Here is a 27,586-nt window from a genome sequence, read left to right as displayed (position 1 = left end):
AAATATTCATGTGTGTAAAAGTAAACTAGATAAATGTAGATATGGAGACAGGACAACACGAGCATTGCTCAATTCCTGTATACTACAAATAGGTAAATACAAATAGGTAAACACACACACACACACACACACACACACACACACACACACACACACACATAAGGGACAAAACAGGGAAGAACCCCTGAATTATAGACCAGTGTCCCTAACCAGCATGGTTGCAAATTTGTGTGAAAGAATTCTGAAAGATAGATGGATAATATATCTGGAAGAGATGAATATTTTGGCTGATAGTCGGTTTGGATTAAGAAGTGGAAGGTCATGTGTTTCCAACTTGTTGAGTTTTTACTCAAGAGCGATTGACATGCTACAGGAGAGAGATGGTTGGGTGGATTGTGTGATTTAGATTTGGAGAAGGCCTTCGATAAGGTACCTCATAAGAGACTAATGTGGAAACTAGTGCATATAGGAGGAATGAAGGGGAACCTCCTGGAATGGATGACAGACTTCTTGAGAGAGACAAATGAGGACAGTAATAAAGGATAGGATGTATGGATGGAGGGAACTAACAAGTGGAGTCCCACAGGGCTCGGTGCTGGCGCAGTAATGTTCCTGATTTATGTAAATGATATGGTAAATGGAGTGAACAGTGATGCAAGTCTGTTTGTTGATGATGCAAAGATCTTGAGGAAGGTTGAGGTTGAGGAGGATTGTAAAATGCTGCAGGAGGATCTGGATAGGATACACGATTTTTGGAGCTGGATGTGGGAAACAAAATTTAATGGAAAGAAATGTAAAATATTGAAAATGGGTAAAAGTACCAAGAGGCCATCATTGAATTATTTGATGGGTAATGAACCAATCAAAAAGCAACTGAAGAGAAAGATTTGGGAGTACTGGTCCAGGACAGTTTGTCACCTGAAAAACACATTAACAAGGCAGTTAGAGAGACGTATAAATTCCTGACTAATATAAGGGTAGCTTTTCATTATATGGATGACGAGATGATAAAAAATTGATAGTGGCCATGATTCGCTCCAGGTTAGAATATGCAGCAGTAGTGTGGTCCCCACACAAAAAGAAACATATAAACAAGATTGAGAGAATACAAAGAACAGCAACCAAAATGGTCCCCAGTCTGGCAGATCTGTCGTATGGAGAGAGACTGGAAAAGGTGGATCTGCCTTCATTAGAAGAAAGAAGAAGGAGGGGAGATATGATTGCAGTGTTCAGGACAACGGTGGAAGTAGATAAAATTGACAAAGAAGATCTGTTTTTATGGGATAAGAGAGTAACAAGAGGACACGGAATGAAACTAAAGAAACCAAACTCCTTGAAGGATATCAAGAAATATAGTTTTCCTTATGGACATATAGACCTGCGGAATAGCCTGGACAAAGAGATCATCCAGTCTAAAAACTTATACGAGTTTAAAGCTAAATTTGACTTATTGAGAAACAGTGACGAAAACCCACAAGCATAGTACATTTCCTGTATATCACAATTAGGTAAATGCACACACACACACACACACACACACACACACACACACACACACACACACACACACACACGCTGGTGCAGTGGTAACGTTCCCGCTTGCCAACTGGTGGAAGGGAGTTCGCGCCTCGCTCAGATTGCGAAAAGTTTCACTGACGAAGTGGGTGGTTACTGTCCCCCTTGAGCAAGGGGTAGGGTGTGTGCATGTGTGAAGGTCACAGCCTTGCCCTTAGATCGAACTATATGAGCTCTCAGCTCCCTTCCGGGAGGGTAAAAGCTGACAATCACGACCATCAAGTGATCCTAACCGACCCGGTGAATTACACACACACACACACACACACACACACACACACACACACACACACACACACCAGATTATATTGTCCCTTAAGAATTAGCCTCGCTCCTCACGTCACACACACTCTTGGCTAGCTTCGATTTTGGCTTCCCTCTTCCTTATGCATTATGAAACTTATCTCTACATCAAAACCTTTATCAGTACCCCTCTTATGTTTCATTTTTTTGCTCAAGAGAGAGAGAGAGAGAGAGAGAGAGAGAGAGAGAGAGAGGGATGGGTTGACGGGGGAAGGTTGATACAGTACATTTAAGGTTCTTAAAAATGGTGATGAATTACGGATGACTTAATGAACCTTACAAAAAGATACTGATTGGTATATGTACAGTTGATAAATACAATATTTTCCTTTGTATTTCATTACCATAAAAAAAGAGATTAGAAAATATAATGTAGACACACAACAAATTTTAACAAAAAATGTACATACATAGATACATATATATATATATATATATATATATATATATATATATATATATACAATACCCTCGCGTCCAACACGCGTTAGTCCAGCACGATTCGGGTCCAGCACGGAGAGCAATTAATTAGTATTATTTAATACGATTTAATTACTGCAAAACGAGTGTGTTTGCATAACACGCACAGAGCTCCGAGAAGTGGGCGAAATCCGTAGAGTTCACTCTAGCTCGATCACTCCCGGTCCAACACGGCCATACTGGACATTCCCATGATGATGATAGCCAATGAAAACTTCTGATCAAGTAGCCTTCCCCGCCCGCTATCGTGACATGATCGTGATCCCGCCCAATTAAAAACGCTTCTGGTGTCATGTGATGTTTTGTTTACATTTCTCCCGCCACAGCGCCACTCAGTTGCATAATTGCATTGGAAGGTGCTTTTTTCTTGCTGCATTTTCTGCCCTTGTTACTGCATTTTACCCTGCTCACAATGCCTAGGAAGCCTTCTGAGAACCCCAAGAAGCGTCGGCACCTCCCTCAGGCCACCAAGCTAGAAAGCATCGACAGGAAGAAGAAAGGGGAGAGGAAAGTTGACATTGCCAAGGCCTACGACATGAATGAAGCCAACGTGATCATAATAAAAAACTAAGACAAGATCCTGGCAGCCGAAGGCTATCACACGGCACTTCATACCAGGTTTGCCGAGGATACGATGGTAAATCGGAACGGTAACGTGGTAAAATTGCCAACGATACCACGGGCATTTGGAATTCATCTGGATGGATTCCTGCCGAGGATACAAAACAGTGTGACCAAAACCCAGGCGACTCGACAGAGAATGTATCGTGCTACAGCATTGAACATTTAGCCTGACACTGAATACATATTAATATTTTGGAATAAATATCAATCGTTTTGAAACCCTTCCCATCGGCGTGCGTACCAGTTTATAAACAAAGTTGCTTCTCCTTATTCTCTACCGAGTCAGCGACAGCGATCACTTTCCACAGTCACGAGACAGGGCTCTGGCAACAGTGTGAGAAGCATGCACTTTGCCGAGGATTACAGTGCTAGGACAGGCAGAAGCAGGACCTTCCATGGCTGTGGACAAAGATGGTGATTCTGAGTGTGATTTCGAAGGATTTATGAGGGAGGTTGAGGAGGAGCAACAGCCACTGCCTGCTAGTGACACCAGCAGCCATCCTCTGGGCACCCAGTAGGACTACCTACAGCCTTGGATACCACCTTTCATTCCCAGCAAGCCCACCAACACTATCCTAAAAGGTTAGTTATCATTCATAGCACAGTACCATTTATTATAATTACAGTAGTACCAATATATGTATAGGTATATCGTAGGTATTTAGGGTGAATTTTCCGAGGGTTGCTGACATAATTCAATTTTCCCCATAAGCTCTATTGTTAATCCAACACATTTTTGGTCCAACACGTGACCCATGCATGACAATATTACCGTGCTGGACACGAGGGTACTGTACATATATATATATATATATATACAGTACCCTCGCGTCCAACACGCGTTTGTCCAGCACGATTCGTGTCCAGCACGGAGAGCAATAAGCAGTAAGATTTAATTCGGTTTAATTACTGTAACACGGGTGCATTAGCATAACACAGATGGAGCTCTGAGAAATGGGCGAAATCCACAGAGTTCGCCTCTAGAACGATCACCCCTGGTCCAACAAGGTCATATTGGACGTTCCCGTGATGCTGACAGCCAATCAAAACTTCCGATCAAGTAGCCTCCCCCGCCCACTATCATGAGGTGATCATGATGTCGCCCAATTAAAAACGCTTCTGCTCTCACGTGATGTTTTGTTTAAATTTCTCCCGCCACAGAGCCACTCAGTGGCATAATTCGCATTGGAAGGTGTTTTTTTCTTGCTGCATTTTCTGCCCTTGTTACTGCATTTTTACCCTGCTCACGATGCCTAGGAAGCCTTCTGAGAACCCCAAGAAGCGGCGGCACCTCCCTCAGGTCACCAAGCTAGAAAGCATTGAGAGGAAGAAGAAAAGGGAGAGGAAAGTGGACATTGCCAAGGCCTACGACATGAATGATGCCAACGTAAGGATCATAATAAAGAACCAAGACAAGATCCTGGCAGCAGTGAAGGCTTACAGAGTGCTAGGACAGGCAGAAGCAGGACCTTCCATGGCTGTGGACGAAGATAGTGATTCTGAATGTGATTTCGAAGGATTTATGAGGGAGGTTGAGGAGGAGCAGCAGCCATTACCCGCTAGTGACGCCAGCAGCCATCCTCTGGGGACTCAGTAGGACTACCTACAGCCTTGGATACCACCTTCCATTCCCAGCAAGCCCACCAACACTATCCTAAAAGGTTAGTTATCATTCATAGCAAAGTACCATTTATTATTATTACAGTAGTACCAATATATGTATAGGTATATGGTAGGTATTTAGGGTGACTTTTCCTAGGGTTGCTGACATAATTCATTTTTCCCCATAAGCTCTGTTGTTTGTCCAACACGTTTTTGGTCCAATACGGGACCCATGCATGACAATATTACCGTGTTGGACAAGAGGGTACTGTATGTATATCTGTATATATATATATATATAAAGTGAGAGAGAGAGAGAGAGATGGTGAAGATGTCTTTCCAGATTAGATGGTACACCTGCACTGGTCATCAAATGGACTCCTAACCTCACCCACACACCTCCCACCCCACCATCCACCAATCACAGGCATTCCAGTGGGAAGAGAGTGGAAAGAGCTTCTCCGCCACCTCTCGCTGTCGCGAGTACAGACTCACAGCTCACCTATAGTGCCGCCACACATCTCGTCACCTCACCACATTGGCACTGTAATAACTGCATTAGTTATTGTCGTCATCATACAGCAATCATCGTCATCTATACAGCAATCATCATCGTCATACAGCAATTATCATCATTGTATGAAGGTTATGAAGACAACACACAGTGTTTTGGTGACTGTTAATATGAATTTGTAATATTTTAAAGAAGGTTTTTATTTTTTCAGGGATGTGCTTAGCTATGTGGAAATAATATGCCATTTTGTGATGATGACTTGAGTGTCTGCGGAATTTGCCTTCTCCGGGGGTCTCTGGAATCTAACCCCTGCGGATAACAAGGGTCTAACTATCTATCTATCTACAGCCCAATGCCCTTGTCCTGCAAAAGAGTGGCCGCAGACAAAACGTCTCCAAGTCGCTCTGTCACCCACCATTTGTCTACTCTCCCCCCAGCTCACTCCCCCCTCCCTTATATACATCTCAACTCCATCTCTCCACCTCATCCTCGGTCTACCCCTCCCTCTCCCTCCCTCCACCTCACCTACATACACCCTCTTAGTCAGTCTTTCACTCTCCATTCTCTCCACATGCCCAAACCACCTCAGTGGATTTCTCCTAATCTTCTCAACCACATCCACCCCACAACGTTCTTTCACTTCACTCGTTAACCTGTCCTTCCATGTCACTCCACATGCTCCTCTCAAGTAGCTCACTTCCACTGCACTCACTCTTGACTTGTTCCCCTCTTGCAAGGTCCATGCCTCGCTTCCATACGTCAGGGTTGGGATCGCAATACTATCATGCAGTGACTTCTTAATTTCCATACTCTCCTCCCTATTTCTCATCACTGCTTTCAGTGAACCAACAACCTTCCTTCCCTGCTGTACCCTTTCACGCACTTCATCCCCCAAAGTTCCATCCTTACTCGTCACACTACCCAAGTACTTGAATGCACTCACATTCTCCATATCCTCGCCATCCAACCTCACCGTGCATTCTGTGACTTCACTCCTCTCAAACACCATAACTTTACTCTTGTTTACATTAACTTTCAGATACCTCTTCCTACAAACTGTCCCAAATTCATTCACCAAACCTTGCAACTCACATTCATCTTCATTGCATAATAGTATTGTGATCCCAACCATGACTCGTGAGGAGTAGACTGTAGCATCAGTCGAGCAGGGCAGTTCTCCCAAGGTGGATGGAAAGCTGATGATAGGGAGAGCAGGAGTTCCCGTTTCATCAGCCCTCGGGACTAGGTCCCGACCATCCCCCTTTGCTGAACTTTTTCAGTGTCTCAGTAACACAGAGAGTAGACCAGCATGCCCTCCAATACAAGTTTCTCCAACTATCAACGCCAAACTACATGCACAGTACACACCACACTTCCTTTTCAAAATTTTCAAAAAAATGGCGTCAAATAACATAGCCTCGGAGTCCCGGGGGGGGGGGGGGACCATAAATGCCCCCACCTTCAGCCTCTCTCCCAGTGACGACTCAAGGTGCCTGGAACCACTGTCTGACTCTCTTCTTCTTCATTTCTGCAACATTCGTGGCCTTTCCTCTAACTTTCGCTCTGTTGAGCACCTCCTCTCCTTCACTAAACCTCACCTTCTTTTTCTAACTGAGACTCAGCTGTCTGAGACAACTGACAGCAAACCCTTTTCTGTATCCTCCTACTTTCTCTACATTCATTTCAAAGCCAAAGGTGGCTGTTGTGTATATATACGCAACAACTTATCTTGCTCTCATGTTCCTGAACACGATTATTCTGAATTCTCTACACTCTGGCTTCGGCTTTCCTGTCATTCTCTGACTAAATATATCTGTGCTGTTTACTTATCTCCTAATTCTACTGACTATCAAAAATTCTTTAACTATCTTACTTCTACGATGGAATACGATGGAACACATTCTATCCATTTCTCCTTTCTCTGAAATCTCCATTCTTGGAGATTTCAATGTTCACCACCACCTTTGGCTCTCCTCTCCTTTCACTGATCCATCTGGTGAACAAGCCTACACCTTTTCTATCCTTAATGACCTAGAGCAGCTTGTACAACACCCTACCCGTATCCCTGACCGCCTTGGAGAGAGCTCCAACATACTTGATCTCTTCCTTACAACTAATCCTTCTGCTTACACTATTAATCTTTTCTCTCCATTGGGCTCCTCCGATCACAACCTTATCACCTTAACCTGTCCTATCGCTCCAGTACGGCTTGCGGACCCTCCAAAAAAAACGTCGTCTCTGGCACTTTGGAGCTGAGGATTGAGAAGGCCTTAGGCAGTACTTCTTTGATTTTCCCTGGAATAATTATTGCTTCCATGGCCGGGAGCCATCTGGGTGTGCCTTGCGCATTACGGAGGTTATTCTCTCGGGCATGGAAGCATATTTTCCTTTCTCATATCCTTTGACTAATACACAAAAACCTTGGTTTAATCACGCTTGTTCTAATGCTGTCCGCAACAATGAGAGGGCCTATAAAAGGTACCGGTGCCAACCCACCCCTGAATCACATCTTTTATACATTTCTGCCCGGAATCGTGCGAAGTCTGTTCTTCGCTCTGCTAAAAATAATTTCATCCGTACAAAATGCTCTCAACTCTCTAACTCGAACTCTTCCCGCTCCTTCTGGCACCTTGCCATAAACCTTTCTAACAACTTTACCTCATCATCCTTCCCTCCTCTTTTCTACTCTGATGACTCTGTAGCTACTTCTTCTACTGATAAAGCAGATCTCTTCGCTCAGACTCTCTCCTCCAATTCCACCTTAGACGATTCCAGTGCTGTTCCTCCATCACTTCCCCCCCTCTGACTTCCTCATGGCTAACATTAAAATTTCTTCAGCTGATGTATTTTCTGCCATTCCTGGCCTCAGTACTAATAAGGCATATGGGCCTGATGGAGTCCTTCCTGTTGTTCTCAAGAACTGTGCTTCTGTGCTTACACCCTGCCTAGGCAAACTCTTTCGCCTTTCTCTGCCAACTTGTACCTTTCCTTCTTGCTGGAAGTTTGCTCTCATTCAGCCGGTCCCAAAGAAGGATGACCATTCCCAACCCTCTAACTATCGTCCAATTGCTTTAACATCCTGTATCTCAAAGTATTTGAGTCTATTCTTAATAGAAAAATTTTAAAGCATCTTTCCTATCACAACCTTCTTTCTGATCGTCAGTATGGGTTCCGTCAGGGATGCTCCACGGGCGATCTTCTCACCTACCTTTCAGACTCCTGGTTATCCTCCTTTCGGGACTTTGGCGAAAGCTTTGCCATTGCACTTGACATCTCAAAGGCTTTTGATCAAGTCTGGCATAAATCTTTAATTTCCAAACTGCACTCTTATGGTTTCTATCCTTCTATCTGTGCCTTCATCTCTAGCTTCCTTTCTGGTCGTTCTAAAGCAGCTGTTGTAAACGGCTATCGTTCTTCTCCTAGATCTATTAACAGTGGTGTTCCTCAGGGCTCTGTCCTGTCACCAATTCTTTTCCTTTAATTCATCAATGACCTTCTAAGCTGTACATCTAACCCTATCAACTCATACGCTAATGACTCCACCCTTCACCTTTCCATTCGATTCCAACAACGTCCATCTCAGCACTTACTTCAACAGGCAAGGGATGAGGCTATGGCACACCTAATGTCTGACTTGGCTTGTATCTCTGATTGGGGTAAAAATAATCTGGTTGTTTTTAATGCGTCAAAGACTCAGTTTTTGCACCTATCAACCCGACAAAATCTTCCACAGGTATACCCACTTATGTTTATTAATACTCAACTTAATCCTGCATCATCGTTGAACATGCTTGGGGTTTCATTTGCTCGGGACTTGTCTTGGAAAGATCATATTACATCTCTTGTAAAATCTGCTTCCAAGCGATTGGGTGTGCTAAGCCGACTCCGTTCCTTCTTTGCCCCTGCACAATTGTTGACTCTATACAGGGGTTTTATCCGCCCCTGTGTGGAGTACAACTCTCATGTGTGGGGAGGCTCCCAACATACAGCTCTTCTCAATAGGGTGGAGTCAAATGCTTTTCGTCTCATCAACTCTCCCCCTCTTACTAACTCCGTTCAACCTCTGTCTCTTCACCGCAATGTTGCATCTTTATCTCTTTTCTATCGCTACTTCAATGGTCACTGTTCCTCTGAACTGTCTGCATGCATTCCTCCACTTCTACGACGGGCGCGTAGCACCCATCTAGCAGCAAACTCTGACCCCTTTACTGTCCAACTCTCTAATGCAAGAGTTAACCGTTACTCCCAGTCCTTCATTTATGCAACAGGTCAACTCTGGAACTGTCTCCCTCTGTCTGTATTTCCTGCTTCCTATGATCTCCAGTCTTTCAAACGCAGTGTGTCAAGGCATCTCGAAATGAATGGATCTTGAATTTGGCTCTCTCTTGTATTTTGTTTTTCTCTTGGAAGGAACAGTTTTGCAGGCTCATTGCCTTTGGTTCCTTCTTCCCCACATTAAAAAAAAAAATAAAAAAAAAAAAGGGCAAACAACAACACCGGAATCTTTCAAATCTCACCCTCATTCATTAGACTCAGCCCCACATCCACTGCCCTACCTTGCACCTCCTTTACAATGCCATCAATGTATATATTAAACAGCCATGGAGACATCACACAACCCTGTTTCGGTCCCACACTGAGATCAAAGAACTCACTCAGCTCACCATCCACTTGCACCGTAACCCTAGCTACTGGAGAGATATATATATATATATATATATATATATATACAAAACACCACATCAGATATACCACATTACACACCACCACACCACATCAGATATACAATAACTACACTGCACACACCACCACCACCACAACACCACACCACACCACACCTCCCCAAGGATGATAAAGGTGTTAATATATACACTCGACCCTCAATTTCCCGGACTAAACAGGGGTGGGGAGACCAGTCCAGGAACCCCAAAAGTCCGGGAATCGCAAAAGTCTGGCCCCACATACCATTCCCCGGACATTTATCATACTTTGTCCGAATTCTCCAATGTTGTCCGGCAATTATTCCGATATTCTAGAGCATTCTGGAATGTAGGCTACCTATACCAACGTAACTAACATACACTGTACATAAAATAATAACACTGACACAATAACAATAATAATAACTGACACAATAGCGGTATTTTGCTAGCTATAACCTTAAGAATGGTTAGTTAGACAGTTGCTGATGAGAATATGGAGGATATGTTAGAAGATGATCAGAAAGCTCAGGAAAAAAAGGAAAATGAACAAGGAATGGAACACCACAAGGTGAGCCAACCACTCATCAGCTGACTGAGATACAAACATGCAATCATCGAATGTGATCTCGATCTTAGACTGAATCGGCAATTTTAATTGGAAAATATTTTAATCTTTATCACCATATAGGTTTGCACAACTAATTACTTGAAATTCAGTCAAAAATTTGTGCTTAATTTAATTATTAATAGAAACTCAGGATTCAGAGAGAAAATTTCTTACTTAGCATAAGTGTTTTGACTCTAGCTTAACAACTTGCCTTGACAGACTTTTGTGTAAATATCGATTTACAATGCAGAAACATTTTTATTGTATTCAAATATTTATGCAAAATAGAAGTCTATCAAGGCATGCTGACAATCTCAAGGGGAAATATCTGCTAACATTGGCACATTTTAGTTCTAAAACCTAATTCTTTAATTAACGGACCATACGTTGACGACTAAGGAACGGACAAAGGACATTCTTAGGGTGGGAACATGGAATGTGAGAGGAGTGAATGATGAAGTGAAAGAGAGAGAGATTGTTCAGGTGCTTGAGGATGCAAAAGTGGATATATGTGGATTGACTGAAACTAAATGGCAAGGTGAAAGGATGAGAGAATGGGAATATGATGTAGGTATATGTGCGGGAGTCAGTGAGAATGAGAGGGCAAGAGAGAGAGTATGTCTGATGATAAGCAAGAAGTGGAAGGAGAATATAAGAGAGTATGGAACAGTGGGTGCAAGGATTGTATGGGTGAGGATGAAAGTAGGTATACAAGCATGGGTGATTGTATGTGTGTATGCTCCAACAGAGGATCGAGTGGCAAGAGTGAAAGATGAGTTTTGGGCGAGTGTAGAAGTGTGTATGGACAAGTTTGAGAGCAGCGAGAGAGTGCTGTTGATTGGAGACATGAATGGCAAAGTTGGGAATGTACGTGTGGATGGAGTGGTTGGTCAGTGGGGTGTGCCAGCAGAAGTAGATGGGAATGGTAGTGCTTTGGTGGACATCTGTGCTTGTAAGGGGTTGGCAATAACCAACACCTACTTTCGTCATAAGATGATCCACCGGTATACATGGAGAGTAATGACGAGGATGGATGGTGAACTTGTTGAACGAAAGGCAATGACAGACTACGTGTGTGTGGATGAGCGAATGAGAAGACAAGTGTTGGATGCAAGAGTGTGGAGAGGGTGGGGGAATGGAGTCTCGGACCATCACTTAGTGATGGCCAAGGTAAAGATGCAAAGAAAGTGGTTGAGGAGGTGAAGGGGAAGACAGGAGGAAGCAGCTCCTGTGAGAAGAGTAGTGAAATTGCAAGATTGTGAGAAAATGACAGAGTATAAGAGCATAGTGGAAGAAAGATTGGGAAGGTATGAGCTAGAGCAGATGGAAGGGGTGGAAGACGTATGTAAGATATTCATGGAAGAGATAGGCGCAGCGTGTGAGGCGGTCTGTGGAGTGAGGAGGAGATGCAAGGGTGTACAAGGGACAGCATGGTGGAATGATGAGGTGAAACGAGCTGTGGAACAAAAGAAGAAGGCATATGGTGAATGGTTGTCGAGTAGAGGTAGGGGAGAAGATGAGAGAGAGAAGAGAGAGGTATATGTGTGCAGGAGAAGGGAGGTTAAGAGACTGGTGAAGGAGAGTAAGAAGAAAGTGGATGAAGAGTTTGGGAGGAATCTGAGTGTGAAATGGAGGGAGAGTAAGAAATTGTTTTGGAAGGAGGTAAAGAAAGGCAGTGTGAAAGGGGAAATAGTAGGAGAGTGAAAGATAGGAATAATAGATTGTTGGTGGAGAAGAGAGAGAAATTGAGGAGATGGAAGGAGCACTTTGAGGATTTGTTGAATGTAGAGAGTGAGAGCAGTGTGAGTATAAGTGGTTGGGGAATGGCTGGGAGAAGAAGAGATGAGAGGAGGGAGGAAGAGATCAGTAGGGCGGAAGTAGTGGAAGCGATGAAGAAGATTAAGCTGGGCAAGGCCAAAGGAATTGATGGAGTGTGTGGTGAAATGCTTAGGGATGGGGGTGAGATTGTTGTGGAGTGGATATGGAAGTTGTGCAGATTGGCTTGGGAAGAGGGAAGGGTTCCAGAGGACTGGAAATCAGGTATAATTGTTCCTCTGTACAAAGGAAAAGGGGAGAGAGAAGTATGTGGTAACCATATGGGTATTTGCCTTCTTAGTGTGACTGATAAAATATATGGTAGAATACTCATTGATAGGGTTAGGCATATGACAGAGGAGCTAGTTGGAGAAGAACAAGGGGGATTTAGGAAGGGAAAAGGGTGTGTAGATCAGATATTTGTTCTAAGATGTTTAGTGGAGAAGTATCTAGAGAAGGGAAGGAAAGTGTATGCTGCCTTCATGGACTTGGAGAAAGCTTATGACAGAATAGATAGGCAAGGTATGTGGAAGGTATTAAGAATATATGGAGTAGAGGGGAAATTGTTGAGTGCTGTGAAGAGTATGTACGAGGGAGCTAGGGCTACGGTGCGAGTGGATGATGAGCTGAGTGAGTTCTTTGATCTCAATGTGGGACTGAAACAGGGGTGTGTGATGTCTCCATGGCTGTTTAATATATATATGGATGGGGTTGTAAAGGAGGTGCAAGGTAGGGCAGTAGATGTGGGGCTGGCCCTAATGAATGAGGGTGAGATTTGGAAGCTTCCGGTGTTGCTGTCTGCTGATGATACAGTATTGTTGAGTGAAGATGAATGGGAGTTGCAAGGTTTGGTGAATGAATTTGAGACAGTGTGTAGGAGGAGGAAGCTGAAAGTTAATGTAAACAAAAGTAAAGTTATGGTGTTTGAGAGGAATGAAGTCACAGAGTGTGCAGTGAGGTTGGATGGTGAGAATATGGAGAATGTGAGTGCATTCAAGTACTTGGGTAGTGTGATGAGTAAGGATGGAACTGTGGGGGATGAAGTACTTGAAAGGGTACAGCAGGGAAGGAAGGTTGTTGGTACACTGAAAGCAGTGATGAGAAATAGGGAGGTGAGTATGGAAGTTAAGAAGTCACTGCATGATAGTATTGTGATCCCTACCCTGACGTATGGAAGCAAGGCGTGGACCTTGCAAGAGGGGAACAAGTCAAGAGTGAGAGCAGTGGAAATGAGTTACTTGAGCGGAGCATGTGGAGTGACGTGGAGGGACAGGTTGACGAATGAAGAAGTGAAGGAACGTTGTGGGGTAGATGTGGATGTGGTTGAGAAGATTAGGAGAAATACACTGAGGTGGTTTGGACATGTGGAGAGAATGGAGAATGAAAGACTGACTAAGAGGGTGTATGTAGGTGAGGTGGAGGGAGGGAGAGGGAGGGGTAGACCGAGGATGAGGTGGAGGGATGGAGTTGAGAGGTATATGAAGGAGGGGGGGGTGAGTTGGGGGGAGGGTAGTCAAATGGCAGGTGACAGAGTGACTTGGAGGCGTTTTGTCTGCGGCCACCCTTTGCGGGATTAGGGCGTCAGGCTATAGATAGAGAGATAGATAGATAGTTTTTCCTTCCTCTGTTATGTTATTTAAAAAAAAAGTTAGAGGGCTGGGAATGGTCACCCTTCTGTGGGACAGGCTGAATGAAAGCAAACTTCCAGCAAGAAGGAAAAATGCTAGTTGATAGACAGACAAAAGAGCATACCCAGGCAGGGTGTAAGCACAGACGCACAGTTCCTAAGGAAAACAGAAGGGACCCCATCAGGTCCATATGCCTTGTTAATACTGAGGCCAGTGATGGCAGAAAGTACGTCAACTGAAGAAATTTTAATGTCAGCCATGAGGAAATCAGAGGGGTAAGAGATGGAGGAACAGCACCAGAATCGTCTAAGGTGGAACTGGAGGAGAAAGTCTGAGCAAAGAGTTCTGCTTTATCAGTAGTAGAAATACATACAAAGCCATCAGAGTGGAAAACAGGAGGGAAGGATGATGAGGTAAAGCTGTTAGATAGGTTTTGGCAAGGTGCCACGAGGAGCAGGAAGAATTCGAGCTGGAGAGTTCAGAGCATTTAGTATGAATTAAATTACTTTTAGCAGAGTGAAGAACAGGCTTAACACAATTCCATGCAGAAACGTGAAGAAGGTGAGATTCATGGGTGGGTTAGCTCTGGCACCATATGTAGACCTTCTTGTTGTGGACAGCATTAGAACAAGCGTGATAAAACCATTTTTTTTTTTATTAGACAAAGAATATGAGAAAGGAATGTATGTTTCCATGCCTGAGAGAAATGCCCTCCATGATGCACATGGCATCAGTCACCTTGATGCAGTGGCGGGGCTTGAAACATGGCTGGTAGTGCCACCTACTCTGGAGGCGTGCCTACCTTTGTAGGGTTGGCATCTGTTGGCCTCGTGGACCAAGCACCCCCTACATTACTGGTGGAGGTGGCCTGCTGGTGATGTTAGCCCCTCCCTTTGCCATCTAGGGCAGGACTCTTGCCTCCCCACGTGTTTGCGGTGTGTGGTGTCCCATAATGCTGGGTGACGGGAGTCCTGGGGATTAAGTGATGTTGCACAATGTGCCCTGCAGCTAGCAATACACCTATTTGGTCCCTTATTCTGGCTAGATGAGCAGCCTGGTTGGGCCCGATGAGGTCAATCAACTGGTCATGCGTTTGCTACAGTCTAGTGGGCACTGGGGGGCCTGGTGGCTCCTATCATCCTGGAGTCGCCCTTGCCCAGGTCCCCCGGTGGTTGCCCATGTATACTCTCCTGCTACCTCTGGGATCGCCAGTGGTGTTTTCCCTGGCATAAGACTTTCCTTTGTTGGGCTCCATGGTGGGTGGAGGGGTGGGGGGATTAATTTTTTTGGAAGTATTCATGGCAAATTTTAAACTTCATCTGGTTGATGACTCTGTCTCTGGCCACACTTCTATTGTAACTGTGGAGCCTCACCAGGCCCCTGGTGAGTATCCTCCTCTGCTGCAGTGTTCAGCTGGGACTGGGGGACGTTTGCATCAGGTTGGTGCAGCTCCAGGGTTGAGAGTACATGAAATGGTGCTTGCATCATATGCCAAGTATCTGGTTTTGAAACCCTCCTTGGGAGGGTCGGTGCTAGATGTAGAATATTTTGAGTTACACCATGCTATAGTGTCGGCTTGTGGAAGGGACCCTAAGATCTCTTCCCAGGGCAATGGGGGCATACTTATTGAAGCGTCCTCCCTTGAAGAGGGCTCCCAGTTTCTGATGCAGCCATTTCATATGTTCCTCATGGCAGTTTTAACCAAAGGAAGGGTGTCATATTTTCCTGTGACCTCCTCCGATATCCAAAGGCATGGCTGTTGGAGGAACTACGGTTGTCTGTTGTGATGAAGGTTGAGTGCCTTCAGAAGAAAATTGATGGAATTTTGACCTCAACCCCGACCATGTTTTTTTACATACGACAAATTTAATGTTGCCTACATCTGTGAAACTGGCATAGCTATTGCTTCCTGTGAAGCTGTATGTGCCAACCCCAAAGTGCTGCTTCCACTCCCAGGGGTATGGACATGTTAGCCAATTTTACCGCCATGCACAGGCTTGCCTTCCTGGTGTCTGTATCTCTTGTGGCGGACCAAGTCATACCAGTGACTGTCCAGTGTGGGGGTCCTTATGCAGTATCTTCTGAAGACTGTCCTCGCTACTGCCTGGAAAAGGAGATTTTGTCAATTCGAACACTTGGAGAAGGTTTAATTTCCTGGAAGCTAAGAAGAGAACCCAGACTCTCTTCTTCCAGCCAGGGATTACTTATGTTGCTGTCCTTTCTGGAATGCCAATGCACCGCCCTGTGTTGCAGAGACAGCCTCAGCCCATTCCAGTGCCCACTCCACTACCTTGTGCTTTGAGGGATGCTGTCCCCATGGTTCGTACTGATGTTTGCCCGCCCTCCACTCTGTCTGATTCTGCCCCCACTTCGGTGGCTGATGATTTGCGCACTCCCGTGGTGGTGGCGGATGTACACATTGACATGATTCCTTCTCCCGGCTTTTCCAGTATGCCTGAGGCTCCATCTGTATCTGGCAAACGTCACCGTGGTTCTTCAGAGTCCTCTGAGCCTGAAGACTGGCCACGTAAGGTCTCTGTTGTCGAACCTTGTGTCGACCTCTCTCCTGTTCCCCCTGCCCCAGAGGCTGAGGGGCCTAGCCAGGTGGAAGCTGCAACTGATGGATCAGTCTCCTTTGTTGAACCTTGTGTTGACCCCTCTCCTGTTCCCTCTGTTGTGAAGGCTGAGGGGTGTAGCCAGGTGGAAGCTGCAGCTGATAGTTCGTCTGTGAACAGGTTCCCACCTGGGGTTGGTGTTGGATAGACTGTTGGTGCTTCAGTTTTGAAACATTCTATGTCATCCTCACAGGGCTATAATCCTATGGACACTCCTTCCATTTCTAAGGTTTCTGATGTTGGCACTGGCCATCACACCTCATCCAGGGCGGCCTCCAAGCCACTTTCCAACCTACTTTCCAAGCCAAGTGTTATTCCACCTCAGAGGAAAAATGTTGTAAAACTTTTCTCTTCCTCATCCTGACGTTTGCCCATGGATGTTCAACATAGGGTGCAGGTTCCTGGTGCTGGGCAGTCTCTTCCCAAGGGCTTTCCTAAGCATCAGTCCAAACTCACGTGATTGTCAGGAGATATACAGTCCCACACTTAATCATCATTCCTCTAGTATGGGTTCAATCATCCAGTGGAATTGTCGGGGTTTATGTGCTAGCTATGAGAAATTATGGCATCTTGTTTCTCAATTTACTCCTCTGTGCATGTGCATCCAGGAGACCATGGTAGGTGATGCTGTTCCTTCTGGTCCTGCTGGCTACCATGCCATTTATTCCGATCCTGTGCTATTCCATGGTCGTCATGGAGGTACTGCTTTTTTCTTCACCAGGATATTCCTTACAGTCATCTGGACATCTCCATTACCCTGCAGGCTGTTCCTGTCCAGATGTTTTTACGTCGGCAGTATACAGTTTCCAGTCTTTATCTGCCCCCTAGTGCTACTACTGGAAGGGCGGATCTGGAATGCCTTATTCGTGGCCCTCCTTCTCCCTTTCTGTTACCAGGAGATATGAATGGTCACCATCCAAAATGGGGGAATAGTTAGGCCAACCCTTGGGGTGTTATGCTGGCCTCTTTAGTGGAAGATGAGGAGTTGGGCATTTTCAACTCCGATAAAATGACTTATTTCCATAGCCTGATTGGAACTTTTACTGTACTGATTTGTCCTTAGGCTCAGCTGATGCTGTTTTAGCTTTTACCTGGGATGTGTTACCAGACCTTATGGCAGCGACCATTTTCTGTTAATCTTAACTGCTGGTGCAGGTGGTCCTCAGCCTCGTCTTTCTCGCTGACTTCTGGATAAGGCTGACTGGCCACGTTTCAGGGAATTAAGTTGGTTGATTTCCTTTCTGTCAACGAGTTTTGCTGTCTTACTGAGATAGTGTCATATTTCACTGACCTATTGCACTCAGCAGCCCTATTATCTGTTCCAAAAACAAGGGGTCAAATTCCTAAATGTCCAGTTTCTTGGTGAAACTCTGATTGCAGTTTTGCAGTGAGAGCCAAACGAGTTGTGTTCTCTCGACTTTGTCATCACTGTGGAGATCCTCAGTATTTGGTGGCGTATCAGAGGGCACAAGCTCATATGAGGCGTCGCACATAGAAAGGGTCCAACACACCACTTTTAAAAATTGCCAGAAAATGCAGTCAATGTTTGGCAACATGAAAATGATTGTTACTCAGTTACTTTAAGAGCTAGTGCCTTCATTTTTTTTTTTTTTTTTCTGAAGCTTGAAATGCATCTCTCTATCTATCTATGTCTATCTATCTCTCTATTGCCAGATGCCATAATCCCATAAGGGATTACTTTTTGAAAATCGAAATGCTTTAGTACTTTTTTAGTTCAGAAATTTATGTTACTGTTGCTTAATTAAAAACTAAATACTTGAAAATTAATAAATTTCAAATTGTTCTTATCTGCTATATATTACCGAACTTTGAGTGCATTTTCTGGCACAGTATTGGTTCATAAATGGTGGTATATGTTCATATGCATAATAATACGGCTTTAAAACATATTAAAAGTAATCATATTAATAATCATAGTAACACAGTGGTAGTCTTATTATCCCTCATTTTCTCCCATTCGCCCTCTGTCTGCCCCTGTCAGTCCATTCATCATTATTGTTTTCACAGTCACTTTGTATCAACATAACAAACACAATAAAGGCAATACTAGTCTTATAATAATAATAATAATGATAATATTAACCCCTAAAACGCGGCGTCGTATTTGCGATGCTCAGCTAAAAAGGACATAACGCCGGATCGGTGCGTTTGCGATTTGAGTTAATTTTGAATAAACGCAAGCAAGGATGTTCCAGCTGGTATTGTCTATCAGAACCGCCACCCTTTAGCTACAATTAGCATACTTGACCTTTGTACTACTGACCTCCGTTGTTGCCAAGTATCGCGTTTTTCCCTCCTCCCCCCCCCCACCACGGCCCGGCCAGCCTGGCTGTGATATATGGCAGTGCGCTGACTGCTCAGAACTGTAAATCTGCGCTCTCCTCTCACAAACAATTTATGCTAATAGGAAACGCTTGTTTCCCCAGTTGTCACACTAGCTTTTTTTTGCGCGGTTCTCCCATGTTTAGCGTCAGTTTACCGCAGGCTTTCAAAGTGACATTATGGCAAGTTCTAGCTCTTCCGAGTCAGTGCGAGCGGCCGACAGGAATGAGAATAAAGTGACGGGCGTAAGGCAGAATAAAAGCACGCCGCGGTGGTCTTTTGGGAAGTACCATGATTGAAAATAATGTAGTATACGTGTTTTTAGCTGTGAAAATGGAAATGTTTGTTGAGTGACGGGAAGACCGCCGCCACGCTGCATGTCGGCCGTACGCTCCGTTGATTTTAGCCTTATTTTCAGTGCTTATTGTACAAATACGGATTCCAAACTACCTGTACATTGTAGTATAAAGTTTACTGTGACAGAATGAGGCTGTGGTAGAGGGGAAACCGGGTTGCTGGAGGTGTGAAAGTGAAGATTTTGTTACCCAACTTTGCAAGTCTCCACAAGTCCTTGGGTAGTCCATGAAGGCTCAACACCTGTCTCTGGAGAAAGCTGAATATAAGTACTATCTGCCATACCAAGTATAATGTTCTAGGGTTCATCTCTGATTTTTGGCTAATATTTTCCTACAGGTACTCAGACCGTGATCCCACCCCGCCACACGGGGGGGAGGGGGGGGGTCGGCTGTCCATGGCCGCTTTTTAGAGGTTAATGGTGCATTATCCTGCATGTTGATGTCTACAATTTCAACAATAGCACCTATGACCAAAACATTATTACATTCCTCCAAATTCTCAATGTCAATTAATTATGTATGGTTTGCAGTATATTATGCTGTAATTTGATGTCTGTGTGTCCATTAATAATTATGTACTGAATGGTTTTGTGATCATGAATTCTGAGTGAAAATTCTGTCGCACTTGGAAAACAGGTGATTTCTCTTGCACTAATTGGTTTATCTGAAATCTGTTTATATATTCCTAATCTGCATCCTTTTGTCATTACTATGGTTTTTTTATCGGAGTCTCTAGCACTATTAATAAGAGTTATACTTCGTTGAAGTTGTATACTATGATCGTTTCAATATTCGCAAACTTTAAACTCGATTTCGTTTTTTTTTTTAAATGTCGCTTGGTACAAACTCAAGCACGCACGGCCAAATATATATATATATATATATATATATATATATTATATATATATATAATATATATATATATATATATATATATATATAGATATATATATATAGATAGATATATATATATATATATATATATATACATATATATATAAATATATACTGTATCTATATATATATATATTATATATATATATATATATATATATATATATATATTATATATATATATATATATATATATATATATATAATATATATATATATATATATATATAAATATATATATATATATATATATATATATATATATACATAAATATATATATATATATGAGGCGTCTAGAGCCAAAGGGGCATCCCCACCAATATACTGGTTTTGAGTTAGGTATGGGAGACAACAGGCTTAACCCTCTTCTCAGTGACAGCACTGGTTGCCATACAAGAATCGGCCTTCTGGACAGTGGTACAGGGGCTCAAAGTCACGTGGGTTTGTCCATGCTGCCGGACGAACAAATCAGAGCAGGCAGGCATCTAAGCCACACAGCCCAAACCAATCAGCATTCTCACTCTCTGCCACTTCCCCAGAGCAGCCAATCAGCAAGCGTGTGGCCTGCCCGGTGTGACGGTGAGGATTCCTTCCCGTGTTCACTGAGGTGTATAATTATTACGTATTGGATTTTTACCCCATTTATCGTGGATTATTGGTGACAAGATGAGCTGTTGTTATAGTGGTTGAAGGGGGTGGTTGACAAGATGAGTTCATCACATAGTTACAGTGAGGAGGTGGTGCCTATAACCTCTCGTAAGTGTCAGAAGTGTGTGGAGAAGTGGAAAAAGGTAGAAAGGAAGAGGAAAAGAGAGTGGTGAGGGGAGACAGCGGTAGGGGCGTGGCACCGAGGAGGCAGAGTTGGATGTCGTTCTCCTAGATGACGACCCCACCATTTAACCCCCACTACCCCTTCTCAATTTACTTAAGCACTACACAACTTTTTTTTCTTAGTGTTGTTATTTCAATCTATTATGGTAGAGGAAAAATAATAACTGCATTGATTTCAGTTTTAGTTGTAATAAACGTGAAATTACAGTAATAATTATTCGTTTATTAATATTAAGTGAACTGGAATCTTCAGTTTATAAAGTTTTGTACATTAATACATTCGTTGATGTTTTTTCTGCTATGTTTTTAAATCCCTACAATATGTTATTATGCCCAGTTATAAATTGGGGGTTTGGTTTACTGCCTATTTTGTGGTTACGGTTATTATTGTTTTGTTTTTTTTGGCTTTACATGTAGAGCATAGGCGCTGATGATCATTTTGATGTATAAAAGGTTTGTTTATTGCCTTCTGGCTATGACGTTGCCATAAACACAACTTTAAAGCGTCATAACTCAAAAGTACATTTTGGCGCCGATGCCCCTTTGGTTCTAGACGCCTCATATATATATACACCTATATATACATCTATCTATCTATCTATCTATAGCCCGACGCCCTAATCCTGCAAAGGGTGGCCGCAGACAAAACGCCTCCAAGTCACTCTGTCACCTGCCATTTGACTACCCTCCCCCCAAATCACCCCCCCCTCCCTCATATACCTCTCAACTCCATCCCTCCACCTCATCCTCGGTCTACCCCTCCCTCTCCCTCCCTCCACCTCACCTACATACACCCTCTTAGTCAGTCTTTCATTCTCCATTCTCTCCACATGTCCAAACCACCTCAGTGTATTTCTCCTAATCTTCTCAACCACATCCACATCTACCCCACAACGTTCCTCCACTTCTTCATTCGTCAACCTGTCCCTCCACGTCACTCCACATGCTCCTCTCAAGTAACTCATTTCCACCGCTCTCACTCTTGACTTGTTCCCCTCTTGCAAGGTCCACGCCTCGCTTCCATTCGTCAGGGTAGGGATCACAATACTATCATGCAGTGACTTCTTAACTTTCATACTCACCTCCCTATTTCTCATCACTGCTTTCAGTGTACCAACAACCTTCCTTCCCTGCTGTACCCTTTCATGTACTTCATCCCCCACAGTTCCATCCTTACTCATAACACTACCCAAGTACTTGAATGCACTCACATTCTCCATATCCTCACCATCCAACCTCACTGCACACTCTGTGACTTCATTCTTATCAAACACCATAACTTTACTTTTGTTTACATTAACTTTCAGCTTCCTCCTCCTACACACTGTCCCAAATTCATTCACCAAACCTTGCAACTCCCATTCATCCTCACTCAACAATACTGTATCATCAGCAAACAGCAACACCGGAAGCTTCCAAATCTCACCCTCATTCATTAGGGCCAGCCCAACATCCACTGCCCTACCTTGCACCTCCTTTACAACCCCATCCATATATATATTAAACAGCCATGGAGACATCACACACCCCTGTTTCAGTCCCACATTGAGATCAAAGAACTCACTCAGCTCACCATCCACTCGCACCGTAGCCCTAGCTCCCTCGTACATACTCTTCACAGCACTCAACAATTTCCCCTCCACTCCACATTATATATATATATATATATATATATATATATATACAGTATATATATACTGTATATATATACAGTAGTAGGTACCCACAGTATGCGAGTATATGGGCGGCATAGGACGTCGCTTACTATGAATGTGCGTACTCTGAATACATAAACTTATGGGAAAAATTATATATGGGTGGCACCCCCCTTCATGGGCAACCCTTGAGACTCCTTTCAGGCCTAAGTATTGTACTGTACAGGGAAACTATCTAAGACATAATACCTAAGATAAAGTAAACCAAAAAAATTATGGTTTTACTAAGTCAACAAGGATATGGCTTAACTAAACCAACAAGAATATGGCAGCTCACCTTACCCCAAGAGGACAACAGGCGAACTGTCTCCTGCATCACTCGGTTTCAGGACAATTGAGCATCAAGTCAATTTGCCGTCACAACGATAACAAGACAATTTGCCGTCATTAATGAAGACAGCTATGGGTGACGCTAGAATAATTCAAAGGCGACTACAGCGAGGAAGAAACAAGTTACCGTAATTAAACCACCAGTGATGGAGAGTGAGAACTGTCTATGAGCCATTTCCTGGGGAGGCTCAAGAGGATGAGGCAATATCTAGGTATCAGAAATAGACTTTGAAGGGTTTATGAATGAAGTGATAACATTAGCTAGTGAAAATATCAAAAGTGCTGGTGAGGAGAGTGGTGAGGAAGGTGGTGTGTCAAAAGGTGCAGGAGAGAATTCACCGTCAAGTCAATTCGCCGTCAGACAATTCCCTGTCAAAACATGGACGATTCCCCGTCAGGACAATTTGCACCCTGGACAATTCTCCGTCATTCTATAAATACAGTATACTTATTATTAATTAATCAATACTTTAATAACCATCAAAGTCTATGTTCAGTAGCGGAGGCTTGGGATATTATTTATTACCGGTAGTTGCACCTTTAGCCAATACTGACTAAAGGTGCAACTAATAAATAATATCCAAAGCCTACGCTACTGCACACTGACTTTTATGGATCCCCCTGAAATACAGTTATTAAAGTATTGATTAATTAATAATAAGTATACTGATGGGAAATTGTCCATGTTTTGACAGGGAACTGTCTGACGGCAAATTGACTTGACGGCAAATTATCTCGGAACCCTAGTGTGCAACTCCTACACCACTCGACACACCACCTTCCTCACCACTCTAGTCACCAGCACATTCGACACTTTCACTAGCTAATGCACTCACTTTGTTCATAAATCCTTCAAAGTCTATTTCTGACACCTCAGACACTGCATCATCCTCTTGATCCTCCCCAGGAAATGGCTCATAGACAAGTATCCACTCTCCATCGCTGGTGGTTGATGCTTCTTCGGATGGCAAAGTTGTGTGCTCAGGGTAACCCCGGATTTGGGCCACTACTCGCTGCCCATCTCGCTTACAATGAGTTCAATTCGTGTAATCATCAAAAATATACTAAAATTCGAAAAAGAAAACAGGTTCTCGCGTACAATGAGGATTGCCTACTCTGAACTCACGTACTGTGGGTACCTACTGTATATATATATCCATCCATTCAGCATCCAATCCTACATTGCCCCATGAGGAGTGTAGGAGCCCGGGGTTAGGCAAGTTTTCCTGACATTTACAATGAGAGTGACCAGCCTCACCCATCCCTGTGTGGCATTATGTGTGCAAAACAACCCAACCACCCCTTGGATACAAACCTACACAAGCTCAATCTGATTGAAGCACCTTAATTACCCACTAAACCACCAGGTGCCATAATTTAGTTATATCGTTACCACGGACTCCCGTGGGAGTTGTTGTATGCTGATGATTTGGTGTTGATTTTTTTTTTTTTTTTTTTTTTTTTTTTTTATAAATAACAGAACAGAGGAAGGAAAAACAAATGGGTAAAAAAAAAATAATCCATACACCAGATTACTGGTGTCCTCTGTTCATAAAATATCTGTAACAGTTAGACTTGAACAGTTGTGGGTTGAAATTTGGAGGAAAACAACTCTGGGGAAGCGAGTTCCAGAGAGATGCAGTTCGGGGAATGAAAGAATTCTGATAGGCAGAAGTTCTGCAATATGGTTGAGTGACATTCCAGTCACGAGCGCTACCAGATGCCCGTGTAGCACGAGGGAAGGCATGGAGAGGTGGCACCATGGATGCAACTTCGTCTGAGCATTTGCCAAAAAAATATCTGTAAAATATTGCAAGGGAGGCAACATTCCTTCTTACTTGCAGGGGAGGTAGTTTATATGTAATGGCAGGGTTGTTAATGATTCTAACAGCTTTATTCTGAATTTTGTCTAGTTGTCTTAATACAACCTCTCCACAACCATTCCACAAGGGTGAGCAATATTCAAGCTGAGAGCGCACATGACTCATAAATTATAGCTAACTGCTCATCGGCGAAGAAGTTACGGACTCTGTACAATAATCCAAGTTTCTTTGAGGCAGTTTTAGCAAGTGATCTGACATGAGAGGTCCAGCTGAGGGCACTGTTAAGTGAGACACCAAGAATTTCAATACTTTTGGAGATGGGAATATTAGTAGCACTGAAGGTAATGTACGAATCTGGCAATATCTGTCTATTAGTAAACTGTATATATTTAGTTTTACTAGCATTAAAAGAGACAAGGTTATTTTGTCCCCATTCACTGATTGTAGATAGATCTTGATTTATGGAGATGGCTGTACTGAGTTGAGAGGTAGAGATATTAGACTTTGTAAATGGATGTCTGAGTGTGAATGAACTATGTAGTGTTGAGTCATCTGCATATGAGTGAATGGGATTGTGAGTGACAGATAAAAGATCATTAATATGAACCAGAAATAGGGTTGGCGCCAGAACTGATCCCTGCAGCACACCGGCATTAATTGAGTGGAAATTCGAATATACATCATCTACTTTTACTCTAATTTTTCTGTCACTAAAATAAGAAGAAATCAAAGGAACAAAAGACGTTAGTCCATAGCAAGGGAGTTTGGACAGCAGGGAACGGTGCCATACTCTGTTGAAAGCTTTAGAGATATCAAGAGCTACTGCATGAGTTTCTCCAAAAAGATCAATTGATTGATGGATGGTATGAGTTAAGAGATTGAGTATGTCAATGGTGGATCTTTCTTGGTGAAAACCGTATTGTCTATCACTAATTAAGTTGTTGGATTCAAGATGTTTAACAATATGCTTATTAATTAAAGTTTCAAATACCTTACCAAGAGAAGATGTGACAGCTATTGGTCTGTAACTGGAGGGGTCAGACGAACTTCCTTTCTTCGGAGCTGGGTGGATATTGGCTTCTTTCCATGAATTTGGGAATAAAGAAGTACGTATGCATAGTCTGAATAATTTAGCTAGGAAAGAGGCAAGTTCAGGGGAACACTTTTTCAAAACAATTGGCGGAATTCCATCTGGGCCTGGAGCTTTGTTGGTAGGTAAATTGTCTAGGATGGATTTTACGTATCTTGTCTGTATTTTAAGTCGGGCAATTTCGGGAGAATCAAGTTCCAGTACTGAGACATTCTGGCTGGTATCATCTATCGTAGAGTTTCTGGCAAAGGTACTAGCAAAGATATCTGCTTTCCCACGTGGGTCATTTGTAATATTGCCATCTGAAGATTTTAGTGGGGGAATGGAAGATGACTTATTAAAGTTATTATTGAAAGAATTAAGAGTTGACCAGAATATTCTATTGTCATTAGGGTTGTTAAGTAGTTTTGATGCTTGCTTTTGAAGAGAGTTTGATTTAGATAGATTTAATACAGCTTTTGCATGATTTCTAGCAATTTTAAATTGGGAGAGTGATTCAGATGTTTTTGATTTTAAGTAAGAGTTATATGCCAATGACTTTTGGGCTGTTGCTGTGGCACAACTGCCATCAAACCATCTTGGAGAGTTTGATCTTTAAGTGAACTGTTGATTGCAGAGAATGAAAGGGAGGCGGAGGGAAGGTTTAGGAAGTGGAGAGATGGTATGGGGCAAAAGGGTTTAAGGGTAAATGCAGATAAAACAAAAGTGATGATATCCAGGATTGGTGGCAGTACTGTCAAAGACGAGGGGGAGTGGCCATGTGCAGTTTGCCACAAGGGCGTGGGAAGTAATTCCATCTTGTGTGGTGTGTGTGATAAATGGGTGCATAAGAGATGTAGTGGTATCAGAGGTAGACTGCAAGATAATGCTGATTTTATGTGTACGGCGTGCCGGGGTGAGCAGGTGGAGATTGTCAGGTGTGAAAGGATTGAACTTGCTGGTGAATCTCTTGAGTGTGTGGAAGAGTTTTGTTATTTGGGAGACATGTTGTGTGCTGGAGGTGGGGCTAGAGCTAGCTCTGTGGCTAGGGTGAGAAGTGGTTGGAAGAAGTTCAGGGAGCTCTTGCCTCTCCTGACACTGAGAGGGCTCTCCCTACATGCTAAGGGGTCTTTGTATGCAGCATGTGTTAGGAGTGTAATGCTGTATGGCAGTGAGACCTGGGCAGTGAAGAAGGAAGATATTCGCCGGCTCAGACGTACAGAAATGACAATGATTAGGTGGATGTGCAGTGCGTCCCTGCGTCCAAGGCCTGGAGGGGCTGGGTTTACAATGGAAGAGTTGAGAGGTAGGATGGGACTGGAGTGTATTGGTGTTGTGATGAGGAGAGGTAGATTGAGGTGGTTTGGACATGTGGAGAGGATGGGGGATGATAATTGGTTGAGGAAGATGAGAAGTGTTAATATTGGGGGTGGGGTTATGAGGGATAGACCGAGAAAGACATGGGACGAGGTCATTAAGTGTGACCTTAGGGTTAAGGGACTGAACAGGGAGGCTGCAATGGATCGTGCAGCGTGGAGAGCCGCCATTAGGTGACCAAGGCTGACACATGCAAGGATGTTGGAGCCTTTAAAAACGAAACGAAACGAAACCCAGCATAGAATATGGTCACCTGGTGTACAGGAAACCATCTGACTTGTCACTCACTGTACAGTCACCCTTAGGCAGAAAGAAGGGGACAGAATGAAGGAAAGAAAGACAGAAGAGGGAGTGTAAAGTCACCATACAGTATACTCTTGA

At 43.4% G+C, this 27,586-nt stretch overlaps 1 protein-coding gene across 1 annotated transcript in view; it reads right to left on the bottom strand.

Moving 5' to 3' along the window:
- The window catches only part of LOC145415010 (protein MON2 homolog), a 1,148,323-nt gene that overhangs the window by 725,626 nt on the left and 395,111 nt on the right, over positions 1-27,586 (bottom strand). The gene's annotated exons all lie outside the window — the stretch shown is intronic.

The sequence above is a fragment of the Coenobita brevimanus genome, chromosome 101 (assembly GCF_032717465.1).
Source record: "Coenobita brevimanus isolate Jiangsu-jjx chromosome 101, ASM3271746v2, whole genome shotgun sequence".
Lineage (NCBI taxonomy): Eukaryota > Metazoa > Arthropoda > Malacostraca > Decapoda > Coenobitidae > Coenobita > Coenobita brevimanus.
Note: the sequence above shows the minus strand (reverse complement) of the source record. Positions and strands in the feature narration are given on the sequence as shown.